Consider the following 22,814-nt stretch of genomic DNA (forward strand, 5'->3'; position numbering starts at 1 on the left):
GTCTTAAAAACACTTCTTTAGTAATAATTTTGCCAATCATTTGCAGAATCCATATTCTAAGTTTGAATATTCGTATGATAAGAGCGCGTAATTTATAGAGGCTTTTTGGCAGAATTCTAGGAAATCAGAAGTCAAGGAAGAATAGATTTCAAGAATAATTTCTAAAGAAGTTTCTGATGGCCCTTGTTGAGAAATTTGTTTTGTTTGTAAATTCATTGTATGGGTTTTAACTACAGTCGACTTTCCACATCTCGATGTTCTACATCTCGATATCTCTCCCTATGTCGATGGTTTTTTCGGTCCCTTCAGACTGCATACATTTTCATTCTCCACATCTCGATATCCTCCTTATCTCGATATCTCCCTATCTCGATGTGATTTTCGTTCCCAATTTTCTCTCCGTATGTCGATATGCCCATTATCAAAGGTTACTAGACTAGATTTAAGAGATTCAAAACAATTTGCGAAGACGAAATGACACCTGTTTGTTTTCGATTTTCCTGGTAACGAAGTGATTTTCAATCTAGTATTCGTTAAAAGTTTGTTCTATATCTCGATCTCTCCCTATCTCGATGGTCCATTTGATATCGAGATGTGGAGAGGCGACTGTATCTTAAAAAGATTATAAATTATCTTTAATTGTACCATTGCCCATTAGACTGGCCCTAAAACGATAATGTTGTAAAACTCAAACGGGCACCCCTGAGATATGTGCCTAAGGGTAAGAAAAAAGTGCTCACAAAATTTCAACACGATTGGTTACTCCACCAACTGGCGCATTCAATTTGAAGTTTGTATGGAATATTCGGTCCAAATATATTGAGAATCAACCCAATGTCACTGTTTCGTTCCGTATACAAGTGATCGCGTTCAGTTGAGCCCAGAATGACAAATACACTATAAGATACCCTAATGAACATAATTGCAGAAGGTTGTATCTAGATTTGAGCTCGTTTTCATTAACATTTCAGTTATTGAAAGCTAGGCTTAGATCAGCCTCCCGTACAGTCACATATAAGCATGCGCCTTGTGCAGCAGCTCGCCCAGCGTCATAGGTGGCTATGATGCACTTGGTGGCTATGTTGACGAAATACAAAGCAGTATAGCATGAGCTTAGCAAATCTATTTCAAATAGTTATAACACCAACTTTATCAATTTCAATCATGATACAACCTTCTACTATATTGTTTGGTATCAAGTAGTGTTTTTGACATTCTGGGTGTAATTTAACGCGATCGACGATTATCTTGAACCAAACATTAGATGATGCGCTGTATCCCATATGTTTGAGCTGGAAATCCCATTTTAACTTCAATTCAAATGCGCCAACTCATGGAACGCCCAAATGAGCTGAAACTTTCAGGAAGTCTTCTTCTTACTCTAAGGAATAGTTCTGGAGGGTGCCCCGTGAATTAAACACTAAATATTACAAACAAAGTTCTTAAAACCTTCTTTTGTATGTGTTTCTTTAGCAATCTGACAATGAGTGATTCGTAAAGGAATTTGTAAAGCAATCCCTAAAAAATATTGAGATATTGAGATATAGTAGTTTTGGTACCAAAAATGGAGGGTGGATAAAATTTTAAATGTTATTTATGGAAGAATCCTGAGACTACCATGCGTCAGAAACGTGGAGTTATTTTCAGAACCTGAAAGAATACTTGATGGAACTTCTGGAGATTTTTTTTTTGAGAAATTCAGGAATGATTTGCAAGATATTTGTAAATTTGGTGAAAAATTTCTTCAAAAAAATCCCAAATGAGTCGTTAGTGCGGTTTAAAGAACAAAATCTCTCGAAAATACTTAGATAAATCTCTGGTATATTTTTCTGAAGAATCTTAGGGAAGCAATAATATATTTCTTTTAGATATCCCTGAACAAATTTCTCGGGAAATTTGTATTTTCGCGGAAGAGTTTTTGATAGAATGTATTCCACTAGGATTTTCAAAGGAAGGGGAAGTGTTGCTCCTTGATTTATGAGGAATCTTAGAAATAATTATTAGTAAAAAAATACAGATAGATCTGCGAAGGACTTCTCTGAAAAATCATAAATAACATTTTCTCAATTGAGATTTTTATAATGCTCTTGAAATTCTTTTTATTACGAGAAATCTTTAGAGAAACACCTGGAAGAGTATTTTTTAATTTTTTGAAGTCTGGATAATTTTTGCTGTGATTTGTTCAAACAATCCTTTAGTAACTTCAGGAAGAATTTCAAAAGCAAAGTTGGAAAAACTTTTGGCAAACTTTCTGAAGAATTCGTGAAATGATCCCTTGTTTGGTGATCTTGAAGACATTTTTGATGAAACCCCAATTTTTTTTTGGAAAAATCCTGAAAATTCTAAATAAATTAATAATGAGCACAGGAGGACACACTGAACTTAAAATTAGAATTTATATGTAATAAGTACATGGAGGACCTTCAAGCAGAAATGATTGAAAGAAGAATTTCTAATGCATTTTCTGGCGGAATCCTTCAAGAAATTTTTTAAGCAGTTCGATAGAGATTCATCGAGAAATTGTCTGGTGAGTTCAGAAAGTCTGGGAATTATTTTCCGTGGAAATCCCAGAATGTTTTTCGTAGCGAAAATTGAAATTTACAAATATTCCTGATGTGTTGCGAAGTCAAACAAAATAACAAATATATAAAATTAATACAAATCTCTTAAAACTACGAAATTTGTGAAAATCGTGAAAATTGCGACCGACATAACTTCTGTAAAGCAAGTATTTGCTAGGCCCCCCCTGGGCCCCTCCAGAAAAAAATCCTTGCTTCGCCAATGGCCGCTCGCCAGTTCCATACTGGCCTAACGGTGTTTACAAAAAAGCTGCAACACCACTTACTACAACTTTTTTACTTCTTCTTGGTCAACACGCACCTTTAGAGCCTTTCATTAAATGCAAGTTCCGAGCAACACAAATACCACGTGGTTTTCTCACTCAAACCGAATCAACACTGTTTGCCCCTTTATGGAACCCGAGCAATAGGGAGTAACCAAACAATAGAGTAATTGTTTCGGAACGCAATAAAAGAAACTCGATACAGCGTGCACGGAGCTGTGAAGATAAACGTACGTACGCGACGACAGACTGCTGTCAACTTCGTCTCCTTCTTCTTCTTCTTCTTCTTCTTCTTCTTCTTCTTCTTCTTCTTCTTGGCATTATCGTCCACCCTGAGACAGAGCCTGCTTCTCAGCTTTGTGTTCTTATCAGCACTTCCACAGTTTTTAACTGAGAGCTTTCTTTGTCAAAGTTGACATTTACGCATTTGTATATCGTGTGGCAGGTACGATGATACTCTATGCCCAGGGCAGTCAAGGAAATTTCCATTACGAAAAGATCCTGGACCGACCGGGATTCGAACCCAGACACCTTCAGCATGGCTTTGCTTTGTAGCCGCGGATTCTAACCACACGGCTAAGGAAGGCCCCACTGCTGTCAACTCTCACCAGCAAATCATTCAGAAGCCTTTTCATATATTCTCCCTGATTTAATAAAGAAAACTCTCAAAAAGCTCCGCCGAAGATTCAACCAGAAGTCGTTTTTATTTTTTTTTTTTTTTCAGATTATCCAGTACAAATGTCTATGCAATAATCAGCTAACTTCTCTCTGAAACTTCGAATGCTTTCCTTTCTTGACATTTTTTCTTCTTGCATCTTTGAAAACGGCAAAGTTATTTGCTCAAATTAAGTCTTAAAGACAATTTACACCGCCGTCAGCCAAAAGCTGCATAGACTGACCGATCACTAACATTAGGAAACGGACAACACGGAACACCCAGTAGTGAAGAATTTGTCGTTTGAAAAAAAAGTTCCCCTCCAATTTCAGCGAAAATTGAACCCACCACGCTTGGTAGCTTTCACGATACGCCGCTAACCCCCGGCTTCAAAACCCACAAATAGCGATATTTTGGTGCAACAGTAATACAGTTAACTCTCCCTTACTCGATATAGGAGGGACCATCGAGTTAGGGAGGTATCGAGTTACAAAACACAAAATCAGTGCATTTGCTATCCAAGGGACCATCGAGTTAGCCATGAAAATAAACTTTTAGTATGGTTCTCTAACTCGATATCTTCTTCTTCTTCTTCTTGGTATTAACATCCTCGCTGGGACAGAGTCTACTTCTCAACTTAGTGTTCTTATGAGCACTTCTACAGTTATTAACTGAGAGCTTTCTTTGCCAAAGTTGTCATTTTTGCATTCGTATATCGTGTGGCAGGCACGATTATACTCTATGCCCAGGAAATTTCCATTACGAAGAGATCCTGGACAGACCGGGAATCGAACCCAGATACCTTCAGCATGGCTTTGCTTTGTAGCCGTGGACTCTAACCACTCGGCTTAGGAAGGCCCCTCTATATATATCGATAACGAGATACCGAATATCGAAAGGAAATGTAAGAAGTTTGATGATATGTTTAACCCCTCTACCAGCAGCTTCATTTTTTACCGCCTGGAAAAAATCAAATCGTATTTTTGCACCATTGTATCACAAGTTGTGGAAAAACTCTTCTAGTTTTGGAATCTGTGTCAACATTTATCATCGGACATCTAGATCCAGAGTTATTCCGAAATTCCTTGGGGGACCGACCCAAAACTATAACCCACACATATAATCTCAGGCTACAGATTTTTTTTTGTATTCGGATACTCACTATTCGGAACAATACATTAATTAATCATTGTATATCCCACATTTTATTTTTTCGATAACTTTACGGAAAACAAAATGGCCGCCTGAGACACTTTATATGGAAAATGTCGGCCCCCCAAGGAACATTGGAATATCTTTAAAACCAGATTACCAATCATCAATATTGACATGGATTCTTAAACTAGAAGAGTTTAAATTGATGCTTATATTTAGCTGTTCGATAATCCAATCCGCATGGTTATTAAATTAATTAACTCATTACGCGTGGTAAAGATGGACAAATTATGGGTGAAAATTATGAAAAAAATCCATCCCAGCCGAGTACGCGGATTTTTTTTCATAATTTTCACCCATAATTTGTCCATCTTTACCACGCGTAATGAGTTAATTAATTTAGGAGAGTTTTTTGAGAACTTGTAAAAAAATGGTGCAAAAATACTAAGAAACAAAAAAGTTATCGCGATTTGATTTTTTTTTCTTGCGGTGAAAAATGAAGCTGCCGGTAGAGGGGTTAAGCAAAGCAGCTCCATAGTGTTCATTTCATCCCAGCAGCAGGAGACTTCCACGACGAACATTTTTGTCTCTTGCACAGCATCTCCTGTCTAATTATCGAAAGTGTGCCCGTCACAGCACAGCGCTCATCCAAAAGTAAATATTTTTCTACCATCAACCATAACGTAACAAAACCACAGCTTCATGCGAAGATACTTACTGTGACGATAATGATGATGCATTCAGTGAAGAGCCTCCTTCAGGTTTTTTTTTTTTCGGTGATGGCAATGTGTATGGTTTTGACATGTACCTTCTATCTTCAGGAAGACATAAGCGTAACAGTCATAGATGACAGATATCCAACTGTGCCAATTTATATCGTTTCCATCCAAAATCGGATATTTTGGAATTATAATGATCAAGAAAATCATTAAAATTGTATCAAACACGGATAATTCTAGAAATGCGTTTTTGAGTGTTTCACGATTGATTACGTTTTTTTTCAGGAACTCCTGTGACTACTGGTTGAATTACGCCAATAAGGAAGATCATCAAAAATGTCCTTTAATTCAATTTCTGAGCATACCTTTTTCACTCCCTCCCTGAATGAGGGCTAGCTTTTGTTGCATGTCGGTGCGTTGACGAGTGAAAGACGAAATTTTTGCATCCCCCAGGTTTGAACGTAGATGTACGTGAATTTTGTGTGACTGTCTATGTCAGCCAGATCCATTCTGAGTACCGTCAAATGGGGCTTCTTTTGACACTATTTCCACATTCGTCAACTTTGAGGATTTGTAACTCTTAGAATTATGGATAGATATTGATAGTTCTTACATATATTTAAGTTGTGTATGTACGTAACAAATGTGCAAAATATGAGGCAAATCCATTAAGAAATAACAAAAATGCTTGAATAGCGGAAAAAGTATGTCTTTCAAGACAAAAAAGGGGCTACTTTGGACATTTTCAGGAATTTTCACAAATTGAGCATGATTTAGAAAATTGCAAAGCTCGAAACAATTACACATATATGTATAGCAATTAATTTCAGCGAAAAATGCTTTTCACAATTTTCAGTTTGCAGTATGGATCTTAAACTTTCAACTTCCTCTTAAATGGAACTATTAATTACGAGTGCTTGATTTTTACTTGGCGAACGAACATTGTAACTACTGCAATGTGGTAATGCGATGATTAATGAGTAATATACAAAAACTGTATTTTCCATTCTTCTTCATATAACATGAACGATATGTAGAAGTATCACAATAATACCTGTAACTAAAAAGTAGTTTTCATTTGTAACGCAATCTATGAAGTAAAGTTTTGCAAGAACGTAAAGGAGTAAAAGTTTGCTTTTGTAATATGCTTTAAGCTTCTTAGCAGTTTAGAGCTCGCTTAAGAGTAGTTTATTTTAGAAATATAAGGATGTAATTGTGTTATACTGTAAATTCATGTAAAATATGACAGAAAATTTTTTTTTTATAGATTATGCTGTAGGCCTGCCGTTGGTTTGTATTGAAATATGTGTGTTGTATGTCTATTCACTTTTCCAATCATTTATTTTAATTTTTTTATGTTGTAAAATATACAAACCAAAACGTTATAATTAAATAGTAGTCGTAAAAATTAAACCTTTGATCAATTATTTTAATAAAACAGTAATTTTTAGCAATACACTATCACAACTTTTTATGAAACATAACGATTCGATAGTATTTTCATGCTCCCAATAACTTTCCACGACTTGGGAAAAGCTCAAACCATGTTTGCATAGTCAATGTTTTACAACCTTGTGAATATTTACATGGACTTTTTTGAAATGTTTTCCCGTTTATCCTGTTATTGTTGATGTTGTTCCAAAACAATTTCATGCCAAGTTGTAGAGCATACTTTGGTTAATAAAAGAGCTGAAGACACAAAATTACTCAGAATAATATTTAAGCTGCAAATAAATCCAACAGGCGAGTGTCCAAAGTAGCTCCCGGAATCAAAAGTAGCCCCGTCCGACGGTAATAAAAAAAACGAGAAAAAACACCGTTGCTTCTTTTCTCAAAGAAAATCTTCCGCGTTTTTCTATGGTCTGCAACGTTTTTTTTTTCGGCCTGCATTTGAGATGGCTGACTGCCACTGACAGGATAATTATTTTGCCCTTGTGTATGTTTTTTCTTTAAAAAACAAACTGTTCTGCACTCGCAGAGAAGAACGATGAGGCCTTACTCTCGCCAGAATGTATGCAAATTCGTTAATCGGATGTTTTCCCCACCACTAATCCAACTTTAATTGTTCACGTGCTTGGGCAATTAATCATCCGGAGGGGTGCCTTCAGGGCAGAGTTCGCTTTGGGTGGGTGGGAGAGCTCGGTGCCCGGCCAAAAAGTAGCTGCTTTCCCATGGTTCAAAAACGTAAAAAATGAACTGACTTTCAATGAAATCTGATAGCATCTCTACGCTTGATACGATGATGAAATATCACGTTTGATGGGAGGGGGCTCTGTGCAGCAGCGTAATCGCAAACATAAATTATGAGTTTAATATCCATCAGGCACGATCAGATATTTTGGGCCTGGGGCGTGATGTGGGTATTATCGGCACTAAATGGTTAACGTTTAACGAAAACCCGAGGATTTGATGTAAGAACGAAAACTAAGGAAAGGCCTGAAAACTTGTTTGAATATCATATGCTTGTTCTGAAGACAAAGATTTAATTTTCCATTTGGCTTGAATGCCTTCAATGTGATTTTTGAAAGTAAAATTCTTATCTAGCATGAGCCCTAGATACTTAACTTCATCTGACCAATTTATTGAAACCCCTCTCATCGTGACAACATGTCTACTTGAAGGTTTCAAATAAAGAGCATTTGGTTTATGTGGGAATATTATTAGTTGAGTGTTGGAAGCATTAGGAGAAATCTTCCGTTTTTGCAAGTATGAAGAAAAAATATCCAAACTTTTTTGCAATCCACTACAGATGACACGCAGGCTTCGTCCTTTGGCGGAGAGGCCTGTATCATCCGCAAACAAGGATTTTTGACATCCCTGAGATAACTCAGATAAGTCAGATGTGAAATTGTTGTATAATATTGGTCCCAGAATGCTGCCTTGGGGAACACCAGCACTTACAGGAAGTATTTCAGATCTGGAGTTTTGATAATTAACCTGAAGTGTGCGATATGACAGATAACTTTGAATTATTTTAACAATGTTTGTTGGAAAATTAAAGTTTTTTTCATTTTACAATCAAACCTTCATGTCAAACACTGTCGAATGCATTTTCTATGTCTAGAAGACCAAGCCCAGTAAAATGGCCTTCAGATTTGTTGGAACGAATCAAATTTGATACACGTAAAAGTTGATGGAGGAAAGCAAACTGATTGGACGATAGCAAGAAGCCTCTGCAGGATTAATGTCTGGTTTTAAAACTGGAAAAACCTTAGCATTTTTCCATTTGTCAGGAAAATATGCAAATTGAAAAGATTTGTCAAATATATCAACTAAAAATGATAAGCTACTTTCTGGAAGTTTCTTGATGAGGATGTAGAAAATTCCATCATCGCCAGGAGCTTTCATATTTATGATTTTTTTAATAATAGTTCTCACTTCTTCCAAATCAGTCTCACAGGCATTTCCGAAAACGTTCTCTTGATTGAGAATATTTTCGAAGTCCTGAGTAACTTGATTTTCAATTGGACTAGTAAGTCCTAAATTGAAACTGTACGCACTTTCAAACTGCATAGTAAGATTTTGAGCTTTTTCGCAATTAGTTAGTAGTAATTTGTTTTCCTCTTTCAATGCCGGTATTGGCTTCTGAGATTTTTTCAAAATTTGAGATAATTTCCAGAAGGGCTTAGAGCCAGGGTCCAATTGAGAAATATTATTTTCATCTATTGATAACACAATGAAATAAAAGAACAATATCTTCATATAACAAAAAGTGCGATTAAACAAATGTCAGAATCAAAAATTTTGCATCAAACGAGCAACGAATCAAACATTCCAAAGATGTTTATCCGAACCTGGATCAAACTTGCCGTCGATGGAAAATCATCCCAAACCAGACCCAAAACCAACGCCAAAACTGACAAATCAATGTGATTATCAATCAGATTAACTGCTGACTCATCTGACTCGCCCAAATTCGATTTTCCCGGTATCCCGAAACGTCTTACCCAAAATCACCCTTCCCACCATGAAAACTACAATGAAAATGGTATTCCAAACTAGCGAGTTGAGAGCAATAAAAAAAAAGATGGCAGAATCGACATCATCACCCCGCGATGGCAATCTGTTTCGCGATATGGACTTTTGTGCCGTTTTATTTTTTTGGGAAAATGGAAGCACAGCACAATGATGGAAAACGAAATCGTCGAAGAAAAAAATGATGGTGGGTGAAAGTCACCCTCGTGATTATATTTTTGACTAGGTAGTGGAGTTTTTTTCCTCCTTTGCGTGACTGTCGTTTGGAACCCCTCGGCATTATTGCGGATGATGGCTAAGCGTATTTTATTTGCTCGAATGCTACGAATCGAATATCGGATGCGATAGTCTTCGCGTCATCGCCGTTTCGGGGATATTTTTGAATTGTGGGAAACGATGTCAGGCTTTGGTAATGTGAAAAATGTTCGAACAAAATGGTGGGTTCTTTGGACTATGTACATCCTAAGAAATATCACATATTATACCACCCATACGGTTCACCTACAGGATTGTATTAAAAGAGCTTTTACCTTTCCAGTTTCTTTTAGTTTTCAAGAAAATTCTGCAGTAATTAGGGGGGAGTCCTCTATAGCCAGGCACTTCTTGTTTAGTGATATTTCAAAATCTATACCGTTTACAGTAGAGTCTAAAAAATTAACAAAATTTCAAAATAACATGAGAATAAAATAGACCTTTTCAATTCATTTTTATGATGGGTTACATTATGTACCACAAATCGTATGCACTGAAATGTGTCCTCTATGCTCGGACACTATAATAAGCACCATCAAAGTTTACACCAAACCCACAGAAAGGCCGAGGGGTGCTTCGTATGTCAGCACATGTCTTGTGGGTTCAATCTTTGCATGATGTACAGCGTATGAAGCATATTAGCGAGATCATAAGCCAGTTCCATAAACTCCTTCTTGATAAGCGCCATAGATCGATTCGCTATATCAGTCGCACTAGCCGGGGATTTTTTTTTATTTCCGTACGGATTTGGGCCGAAAGGTCTCAGATTTTCATGAAACTTTTTCCACAGGCAGGGCTAATCAATACATGAATAAAAAAAAATTGAGAAAAATTCAGGGTCGCCTATTTTCCCGGAAAACTCAGTTTGAAATTTTTGTTTTCCCCTGACACTACTTACTTTGAATAATCATAACTCAAGAACGAAACATCGTAGAAACAAAGTTTTTTGTTATGAAAATGAAAGCAAATTTTCTCAGGAATAAAAAAAAATATTAACTGGAAAAAGTTTTCCACAAAATTTTCCACCGTTGAGAAAATTCGTAAAGAAAAGCCGGAAAAAACTATGCTCCAACTCGTGGAAAATTTTCAAAAAAATATTTTTGAGAAGATAATTTCATAAGCTTTAATCGCTGAAATTTTTGAAATGTATTTTTTTTTTTCGTTCTTGAGTTATGGCCAATTTTGTAAAAAATGTGCAAATGTGCCATTTTGAGCCTTTTCTTTGAAAAATCATAACTCAAGAAAGAAGCATCGTAGAAACAAAGTTTTTTGTTATGAAAATGAAAGCAAATTTACTCAGGAATAAAAAAAATATTAACTGGAAACAGTTTTCCACAAAATTTTCCACCGTTGAGAAAATTTGTATAGAAAAGCTGGAAAAACTATGTTCCAATTAGTGGAAAGCTTTCAAAAATATATTTTTGAGAAGGTAAGCAAATGGCTAGAGATGCTAGTATAAGAAAGTCAGCAGAAATTAATAACGCCAAACAATTTTTCGACTGCGCTGTGTCGTAAAAGGTGAAAGACCAATTTAAAAAAGATTGGGAATTTATCGATGCAACTGAAAATGACTATTCAGAGGCTGAAAAATTTCTTCAAGAAAGATTTTCTAACCTTGTTCCAATTCCTGGAACAAAAAAATATCATTCATTTATACCAAAAGATGAACGAAGCATTTTTGCTAGTGAATTCTCAGATGCACATGAAAACCAAGAAAATACAGCATGCTTCGTTCTTAATAATACAAAGAAATGAAAATCTTCTGGTGTTAGCAGCCAAAGACAATCTTCCCGGTTGAAAAAATATATAGTATTAAGATGAAAATGTAAGTTATATACTGAATAATTGATTAAATAAAATTAAAAAAAAGATAGAATCCCTTTTCAGTGTAATGAAAAATTGAGGCAGAAACAATTTTTTTTTTCAGTTTTCCTTAGCGGTGTAATTTTTCATGAAAAATATCATCCATTCCGACTTCATTAAAACCAATCCCATATCTTTTTTTCAGATGTTTTAGAAAATTTGCAATTGCTTTGATAAAAAATCTTTGGTTTTCCGATGCTTCGATTGAAATATGGGTTTTCAAAGAAAAGGTTTATATGGTCAATTACCTTCTCAAAAATATATTTTTGAAAGTTTTCCACTAATTGGAGCATAGTTTTTCCGGCTTTTCTTTACGAATTTTCTCAACGGTGGAAAATTTTGTGGAAAACTGTTTTCAAAAAATTAACTCATTACGCGTGGTAAAGACCTGGGTTCAAATCCCAGCCGAGCACGTGGATTTTTTTTCATAATTTTACCCATAATTTGTCCATCTTTACCACGCGTAATGAGTTAATTAATTTATTAACCATGCGGATTGGATTACCGAACAGCTCAATATAATCGTCAATTTAAACTGTTTCCAGTTTTTTTTTATTTCTGAGAAAATTTTCTTTCATTTTCATAAAAAAAAATTGGTTTCTACGATGCTTCTTTCTTGAGTTATGATTTTTCAAAGAAAAGGCTCAATATGGCACATTTGCACATTTTTTATAAAATCCCCAGTCGTTACTTGTATTTAGATGAAAATGTCTTCGGGAATCCAACGCGTTTGTGGTTATTGGCAATTTCTTGCCAGCTCGAAGGCTTTTCGTGCGGTCTTGTGTGCTCTTAGGTACAGTGACTTCTCCCTTACTCGACCTCCGTATCTCAATATCTAGTTAGAGAACCATAGTAGAATTTGGTGCCTATGGCTATCCGGTGGTTCATTTAATCGCAGTGTTTTGTAACTAGATATCTCCCTAGCTCAATGGTTCCTTCATTATCGAGTTATGGAGAGATGTCTGTACATTTCATCTTGTGGCTGCTTCTCGTGCGCTCATTTACCTTAAAAAGCACTTTATAAGGCCTCCAAAGGCCGAAAGTTTTGTTATGATTGCTCTATTTTTGTTGCTATTTGTTTTATGTTTCCTATATTTATAAAAAATGCGAACTATGAATTACATTCCAGTTATTACCCAGACAACCAGAAGTCGCATAGCAATATACGAACAAAGTCGCTTATTTGTACAAACTACATCACTCCCGCACTACATGGTGGATGAAATCGTTTAATCGATGAGTTTCCTCGCATAAAACGCTATTTTATGAGTCCATATGTACATTCCATTTCATGCCGTATACTTGTACAAAGTAAGTCGGATCAATCCGTAGCAGCTGTCAAATAAATTTTGTTATCATAAATTTAGTCGCATAAGAGTACATACTAATTCGCAAGAATATCTACACACTCGCATTGCATGTTATGTTTCATCATATAAAATATGCACGTATATCGCCTCCACTTTTGTACGTATAAGGCCTTTTCGCGACATCTTATACGTGAAACATTGCACATATAAGCATCGCATAACGCAAAAGGTGATTTGGTTATACGTACATTCTGGTTGTGTGGGTAGGTACACATTTTCACTGTCCGGTCATAGAGGACTGACAATGGTTTCAAAAAAGGTTGCTTTTCTTTGAAATTCTACATTTTCTAATTAATTCTGCATTGCGATCGATGCAAAACTTACTGAAATCAACGTACGGAGACAATTCAGCTTAAATTTTAAGAAGCATTCGTTGCTACACTTGTATGAAATTTTCTTGTTTCATATTTTTTCAATAGATCAAATTAGGGTGCAACTTTTAACAGCTACTGTTTGTTTACTTTTGGACACGAAATCGACATAGTTTGTATAAACTGCAAAAATGCATTATAGTATAATCCTGAAATACTAAAATCTTAATATCATTGTTCGTTTCTGGAAAATTCAAACAGTCCGGGCATAGAGGACTTCCCCCTACTACAGGAATCACATAAAAAGTGCTTTATGAAGGCCCAAGCTCAATAGTTCGTTTTCGCACTTCATCGGAGTGGTTCTATATCTCAGATATTGCGTGTTAATGCCGAGATTGTGATTTCAGTCAAAGATGGAATCCCACCTGGTGAGTTCGTTCCATGCTTGTTATAACACAAATTTGTTTTGTGGAAATGTTACATTCATTTAATCGTTCAACAAACTATGGATGGTTTTTTACTGCAAGTGTCAGTATAAGCCTTTATTCCTGTTTTAAAAAATGATTTGAGATACGCGTACCTATTTATTAACTTGTTGCTTTTGAACCATTGAGATGCGTCTGGGTCTCTAGTAGCAATAAACGTCACACTTATTGACATTACATGGAGTTCTTGAAATTACACGTATATTGAAGATGGTATGCTTCAGAAGTAGCTTGTTCTGTTGGTTTCCTGTGCAATATTGATTATTCTGGATCACAGAGTAGCAACTACGAATTGTGTGATAGTCAATGGTTATGCTTTTAGTTTCAGTACCGTCAAACGGGGCTTCTTTTGACATTATTTACATATTCTTCAACTTTGATGAATTGTAATCCGAAGAATTTTTGATATAAGGTACCGTGGGGGAAGTGTAGCAGTGGGGTAAGTGGATCATTCGTCCGTAATAAGAATAAGTACTTTAATATTCCGAATGTTTTCACACCTTTGCTTCATTTTAGGTACACACTGATACTACTGCAAAACTGATACTACACGTGCACTAACACAAGCAAACTTGCTGACTGCAAAAATCAATTCATTTTTAAGTTGTTTTCTGTCGATAAAAAATCCATTGTATCTCTGCCTTAAATCGAATACTATTAGTTTTTTCAACACATGGTGAACATTTCAGTTCTAATTGTATGAATCAAAATGAAAAAAAATTAATTTTTGTAAATAAATACAGATATATTGATCATGGTACACTTACCCGCACTTTTAAATGGGATGGGGTAAGTGGATCAACTATTGTTATCAAATATTGGCAGACTACTTACGCGGATTTGAAGAAGCTTAAGTGTCATCAAGTGTTGTTTTCCTTTTACATTTTTCATTCCTAGCTTGATTTTGCCAATTTGACCTGAGAAAAATTTAATTAATCCACTTAAAAGTGTTGTACAGTCTTTCTAGTACAAAAAATTGAAAATTGAAAAATTCAAACAAAATTTTTCTTGGTTTTTCTAAGCTGAAATGCAAATGAGCAAAATATACAAATTCTCCACCTAAATGCATATTATCGTACGTTTTTTGACCATATCGATTGTTCTAGACAGATGATATAAATATTTACAAAAATATAATAAAAAGACTTCAGTATGTTAAACAAAAGAAAATGTAATTAATATTTTTAAACTACGAGTGTCTTTCGAAAACATCGTTAGGAATAATCAATTCTTTTGTATAACTCTGGTGTATAAAATGGATGAATTTTCTCCAAAATATTCTAGTTACAGTATTTGTTTTTGTTCGAATGAGTGTAAACTAATGTACAAATATTTTTCATAATATTTTGATAAAATATAGATTTTTTTTAACTTTAAAGCTATCAAAATACATAACATAGCACATATAACAAGAATGACAGTAATATCATTCTTACTATACATGATTACATCACATTTGTTTTGAGAATAGAGTTTTTTTTATATGTGATCCACTTACCCCACCATGGTAGGGCAAGTGGATCATTTGGCGCAAATTTTCAAGTCCTTCATGCTCAGTAGATAACAATCATAAAAATCAAAATAATTGACGATTTGGAGTATAATAGTCCCTCATTTGTCATGCACAGAAAAAAGTTTGAATTACATTATTAATATTAGCTGTACATAACAATGAAGTTGACTATTGATTTTTCTGTATCCACTTACCCCACGGTACCTTATTTCGATAATTCTCGCATATATTTAAGTTGTATATGTGCGTAATAAATGTGCAAAATATGAGACAAATCCATCAAGAAATAAAAATATTGCTTGAATGGTGAAAAAATGTGTCCTTCAAAACAAAAATTGGGCTACTATGGACACTTTTAGAAATCAATACCATTTGATTATAAAATACTTCATTCTCACCATTTTCTAACAGATTAAATAAAATAAATTGTTTAAAACAATATTACTTCTTGCCATATTTTTTACAACTTTTTAAAGATTAATCGACAACAAACTCTAGCGGAATTTAAATGGTGTAGTACTAAATTCGGTTTTTCATTTATTTATAGGTATTTGAAGATTAAAGATATATTATCATAAGCTGATTAAACCAAAACAGGTCTTTTAATCCAAATTTTTATTTGCATGGATTTTTTGTGGATTTTTTTGAACCCCTAAGTTATTTTCTCAGGAAATCTTTTAAGCATTCTTTTGAGCACGATTTCTCAAAAGATTTTATCACATTCTTCTAAACAAATATTACCACGATTTGCTGAAAACCCCATCCAGCTGGTTCATAAATTTCCACCGATATTTTTTCAGAAATTCTCAAGGGAAGTTCTCCAAGAGTTCATCCAAGAATTCTCGTGTACCTTTACATAAGGTCCTCTGTAACAATAAAAGATACACTCCTCTCCCACTTTCTTTTGACTCGGTTCTTGAAGTGCAATTCTAAAGATTCATGCAGTTTTCACTATCAATCTTAAGCTAGCGTTTCATACAAAAAAACAAAACGAAAAAGAAGAGGTAATAAGTAACAATTGATTAAACAGAAATCTCACAAAGATAGCTTCTCAATGTTAAATAGGATCTTTTGAAAAGTTACGCGAGAGTTTTTCTGAGAATATGCCTTGCAGAAATCCATGGAATCCAAAAGAAATAATATCTTGAGAATTTTTCTTTGGATTCAGCAGATTATTCTTTCGAAGTTTTCTTAGAGGTATACAGTCGACTCTCCATAACTCGATATTCAAGGGACCACCGACTTGAAGAATTATCGATTTATAGAATATACCAACGCAAAAAATCCCAAAATCGAAAAAAACAAATTTCTGTATTTCCAATACAAATATGATAACTACTGTAAGAAAGCAATAATATTTTGTTGATATTACAGTCGACTCTCCATAACTCGATATTCAAGGGACCATCGACTTATAGAATTATCGAGTTATAGAACGTACCGAAACCAAAAATTTTAAAATCAAAGGTTCAAATTTCTATATTTCTAATATTTTTATGATCACTTCTGCAAGCAAACAATATCATTTTGTTGATCGCATTTTGAAAAAATATCTTTGGACACTTTTTTTCAAAATGTTCAAAAAATCCCTTATTTCCACTAAAAATTTATTTTTTTATTTTTATGTTTTTAAACTTTTACTACAACTTGCAAGTCTTTTATTCACTGTCAAACCAGAAATGGTCCTTGTCTGCCTATTTAGAAAAGGGTTTTTAGATGGATATCGAGTTATAGAGGGAAATTTTCCTCCCACGTGGCATCGACTAGTGGAGACATCGAGTTATAGAAATATCGACTTATGGAGAGCATGATGTATGAGAATTGGAAGGGACCGCAAAATCCATCGAGTTATAGAATATATCGAGTTATAGAACATCGAGTTTTTGAGAGTCGACTGTATTTAACAATCAATTATTTGAAAACTTTTTCCGAAATGTTCTAAAATACTATATTTTACCTACAATATTTTTGTTTTTATTTTCATGTTTTTTAAACATTGATTACAACTTGCAAGTATTTATTCACATCCAAACAAAAATTAGTCCAAGTTTCCTCGTATAAGAAGGGTTTTAAAATGGATATCGAGTTATGGAGGGAAATTTTCCTCTCACGTGACATCGACTAATGGAGATATCAAGTTATAGAAATATCGACTTATGGAGAGCACGATGTATGGGAATTTGAAGGGACCGAAAAATGCATCGAGCTATAGAATATCGAGTTGTGGAGTTGTGTATACAGATAATAGACAATAGTTAGAAAATCATATCAATATTATGTAAATAAAACCAGAGAAAAGCATTGATTGAACTCATGGTAAAAACTCTGCACTATTTTGTAATCATCGGAAGAATTCCTGTTCTAATATTTTAAAAAAATTGTGAATATATACCTGTTCTAGTGAAGTCACAGAAATAATTTCTGAAGACACTAATGCATTATGGTCCAAAAAGCAGTTTTACGGGGAAATATGCGTTTTGGGCTTTAGAATAAACATTAGACGAAAACTGTCTTCTACAAAGTTGTTTGAATTAGTTAAGCCCTTTGTTTGTTGTGTTTGAAAATTAAGGTGGACAATATGTTCATAGACATTGTGTAACTAACTTTCTTATTTGTAGAAATTACAGTGAAACCCCCGTGAGTCGATATTGAAGGGACCATCGACTCGAGTCATGGAACAGAAATCGTTTGGGAAGCTGTTTCCAGGGACCATCGTAGTAACAATAAAATTTTGTTTCTAGTATGGTTCCATGAGTCGATATCGAATCATGGAATATCGACTCATGGAGATTTAACTGTATATTATACATGCTTCAACAAAGTTGTAGACCATTCAATTTCAAACAATTTACCGAACAAGCAAAAATAATACATCTGTTATTTTTTGATATTACAATACAATTTTATGTTGTCTTTTGAATGCCGTCAAAAGATATTTTTTATATTTTCCTCAACCAGAGATATGCACCATCAAAGTAGGCATGTTTTTGTGAGAAGAACTACAATAACTACCAAACGGACGGATATATCGAGTTTCGTCACTCACCAAACTACGCACTTTTCAAAGCTCTAAAAGTGTTTCATAGACTACTTTGATGAGATATTTGAATTGAAAACGCTAGAGCCATAAAACCAGCTTTGTTCGGACCACCATATGTCACCGTAGGAAAAAAATCAGTTCTAAATCGGTCAATTTAAAAGATGGCAAAGTTGCTTGAAATTGAATGGTCTACAACTTTGCTGAAGCCTGTATAATATAATTTCTACATATAAGAGAGTTAGTTTCACCATTTCTATGAAAACGTAGACCACCCTAACTTTAAATAACACCAAACAAATGGCCTAACTAATACAAGCCACTTTGTGGAAGACTTTTTCGTCTATTGCTTCATTCTAAAGCACACAATGCATTTTTCTGCGTAAAACTGATTCCTGTACCACTGTGCAATCGAAATCGAAAACTTTAGATACTTCAGGTTTAATTCTTAGAACTCTTAGAAATTTTGTTAGTCTCTGTATGATTTTCCAGGAGGTGGGACATTTTGCATGAAAAAAGTTTGGCATGATGGAGCCAACCGTTGTAATGTTGTTTGAAAGAAAGCGTTAACTGAGTAACAAAATCTGTTACTCAGTTAGCGCTTTCTTTCAAACAAAATATGTTATAATTTTGGAAAAAAAATATAACACAATGTCCTCTAAACTAAACAAAGTTGCAACAAAACAAATACAATTCATAATGTTTTAAATCAAACAAAAATATAACTCAATTTGTTATTTTTCAAAACTGAACTGTAACAAAATTTGATGTTTTGAATAAATAAATGAATAAACGCATGTGCATTTTAACACAATCTTCATATAAGTTATTTCTCTCAGGTTTTCTATAACAAATTGTGTTATAATTATGATCTGAATTTAAACCAATTTAAAACAGCCTGAATAAAACTGATTTTGTTTTAATTGTGTTATATTTTTCTATATCAGCTCAAAGTCCTTCTCACAAAAATTAAACAAAATTTGAAATTTTTAACAAATCTGGTAGGGGACATTTGGCATAATCTTCTTCTACGAAACTACTTTATGCGAAACGCTCATTATTCCAAACTTCCTTATGCGGAACGTCTTTTTCGAAATGGCTTCCAGATTTTCTGGGAAGCTTTTGAAAAAAAAATCCTCCAATACTGATATTTTTTTTTTTTTCAAATATCTTTCAAAATAATTCCAGTAATCCCTGAGAAATAAGTGAAAAAATATTTTAGGAATTGTTATATGTTTATATATTTTAATGTGACAACTCGAGTATTTTTCTGACTATCCCGGAAAGAATGTTTAAAAAATATATATACTGGAAAAATACCAAAACAAATAACAATTATCTCAAGAGTTCAGCGAACTTTCTTGAAAAAGCCCAATCAGCATTTATGGTGAAATGGCTTGGATCTTAAAACTATTCAAGACAATCCACTTAAAAAATCCTTGAGCAATTTCCCAAAAAGTCCGTTTTCCAGGTAAGAGCTTTGGCAGAAGTCTGATTTTAAGTTGGACTCCAAGAATTATTCAAAAAGTTTACCATTGCGCAATTTCAAATATATCTGAATGCTGAGTACCATCAGGCTAAAGGCCACGGCCCATACAAATTTCAATTGTTTTGTGTGTAAAAATGACCACGAGGGTTGAGAAGGTAAGAAAATCTGGAAAAAAGCTTGTGGTTTCAGCACCTAAACAAATTGTGCTAATTTTCCTCGTATGTCGTTTCCACGAATCTCAATTTTCCAAATATCCAAATATGATTATCGAAATGTAATGGTTGTATTAAAATATAAATATAGCAGGAAGTGTAAGTAATAAAATGGCTTGTGCATTAATTCCGGAAGCTTCTCGATCAGGATGTTCAAAAATCCGTCATTGCCAAGGGCATTATTTTTTTTTAGTTTTTTAATAGTAGCTCGATAGGTTTTGAAACTTCCTCTTGAAATTCTTTTAAAATATGGAACGATAACTATTCTGCTCAAAAGCAATATACAATGTAAAGTACACCACTCTTTGTATATTATTTATATTTTGGTTGATTCAGAACTTTTCTTATTGAATTTTAATTTTCCTCGATATTTCGAATCCAAATATCAGGTACATCATATGTATCCAGAATATATCATGCAATCATCATAAAATCCAGAATATATCATGCAATATGATCGGAGTGAAACTAACATTATACCTTCTTTTCCATTGTTTGTCGGGTTTACCAATGTAGTTCTAAAATAAGAAATAGGTTTGAACGTTCGATGAAAATTTTGTCGGTCTTATGCAAATACATCATCTCCATATTTCGACTTCCATTCATTCAAGCAAGCTACAGCGGAAATCCTGCCAAAATGAAAGTATCCGAGAAATGGCTGCCAAGTATGGGATTTTTCCAGAACTCGCGCACATTGCATACACCAACCCCAAACCAAGCCAAAGAAAGCCAGCCACTTCGCTCGAAGAGAAATCGACGACGGATACTCCCATGGCTGAATCTAATAAATAATATCTGATTTAAATTTTATCAAGTCGATTTGGCGCGAGTGCGCGCGTGAATCTTTATCCGTCGAACCGCCATCCGACTTTCCGTAACCTCACCCCTGTAGATGTCTTTTGCCGAGAAATGTACCTCGAACTAAACTTCCTTACGAACCTAAGGACTGTAGTGAAAAGATATTAGCCTTATTCAAGATGCTTGTTATTCAAACTTAATGCATCTCTTTGCACCAAAATTTTTGACTATAATTATTATGATTTGAAATAAGTTTTTTCAAGAGCCAGTTCACGAGAGCCGCAACCCCATTTTTTATCGATGTTCTTCTATCGGGTAGAAATTTTCACGGTTTTTTCTCTCATGTAAACTAAGATGTTCCCAGGAACCATATTCAATTCCTAGGATTCACACTCGAGTATCAGTATCCACACTGGAATCTAAGGATCAGCTCTGGAATATCAGCACCCATACTGGAATCCTAGGGGCCATACTGAAATACCAGGATCCACACTGGAATCTAAAGATCCTTTCTACAATTATTCAGGAATCTCTGATTTGGAAACCATGCTAGTACTTCAAAATAAAGTTTAAACGGGTTAAACAGTACAAATAATAAATAAAATTGATTTTCGCTTCCATTTTCCATATAAAAGCTATCTTAGAGCATGATATGCTGATTTTCGCATTTTTTATGAAGACAGTTCGTGATAGTTGAAAATGACATTTACTTTTCGATACAGTCCGTACTGTAACACGGGGTTGAGCGAGGGAGTTCTCACATTTTCTTTCCACGGTGGTTCCCCCCCGTAATCGTAATCGCCGTATTGATTTTCTCCTTCCACCTGTGCGGGGCTACTGACTGGGCTTACCTTTGCCCGAATTCACCGGCGTTTTTTCGAAACTAGAGCCTAGCATGTCTAAATCCAGAATGGGCTCACTGATTGGCAAAGTGTGCCAATTGTCATTCCGGTTTCCTTTTTCCGAACGAAAATAACACGAGGGGACTTTCCCTCGTTAGCAATTACCTGAGTTTGCTTTCGGCACTGCTTTCACATTTCTTTTTTCGGGATCGACTTGCGCTTGGAAGGGGCCCGGCGATCATTCGCTTGCAAACTAATTTACTAATCGATTGTGTCGGTGCCTATCGATTATTGCCAATTGACATCGAATCGATTTGCCATTTCAGAGGTTCATTGTTGCATTGTGCTGCATTGTCAACCCGATACAAAGCCAGGTGCCTTTTCAATTTGTTTTATTTTCTACATCACCAATAGGGGATGTTTTCTTTGGCAAGGGTATCCATTCAAGATGTGTCAATTGAATGTTTTTTTCTCTACCAAGGTATCGATAAGGATCCGTAGTGTTATATTATACATCCTTATATTTCTCCTCGTCCTCACTATTTTCTAGCTTTTTAAGTATTGTCCGCAGCACTACACGCCTTCGTGGTCCCGGACTGGCTTATGCAACTTCCAGAGTTTTGTTGTGACATCATCAGTCCTATCAGGCTTCCCTCTAGCTCTACCTTGAACTATGTACTTCGTTTTGATAGAATTAATGATATCTATCGTTGATAGCAGGGTAGGCAATCGTCAGATTCGTCACAGTGCGATGATGGAATAAAAAAAAAATCGTCATCCAGTATAATAACTCTGGCAGCTCGTCGTCTCGTCATCGACGAAAAAATGCACGCCTAACTTCAATCCAAAATCGTCAACGAACAATTTTTTCTTCATTCAGCCAACTTTTTCGGTGACGATTATCTAGCCTGATTGATAGCTTTCTCTCCTCAGAGGCACGGAGGCCTCCTCTATTGCCCTGCGATCGATTATAATTTCTGGATGCCGGATCTGCTAATCGTACTCTCGATGGCAATGGTACACGTCATACACAAAATTGCCACTTCGTCTACTATTCCATCACTTGATTTCAAAGCATCAGCCTAATAAAATTTACCGAAAAACAGCCATTATCTTCCACTGAAACGGTGAAGCCCCCCGTTTGGATAATGCTGCAATAAATACGCGAAAAATGTCAAAGAAATGAAATGTCATCTATACGTCTGGCTGTCATAGCGATGATTTGTAGTTTAGAAGACGTAAAGCTACAATTGCTCCTCTTTAAAAAGTTTTAAGTATTTTTATTATAATTTAAAT

Source organism: Aedes aegypti, chromosome 2 (genome assembly GCF_002204515.2).
Source record: "Aedes aegypti strain LVP_AGWG chromosome 2, AaegL5.0 Primary Assembly, whole genome shotgun sequence".
Classification (NCBI taxonomy): Eukaryota; Metazoa; Arthropoda; class Insecta; order Diptera; family Culicidae; genus Aedes; species Aedes aegypti.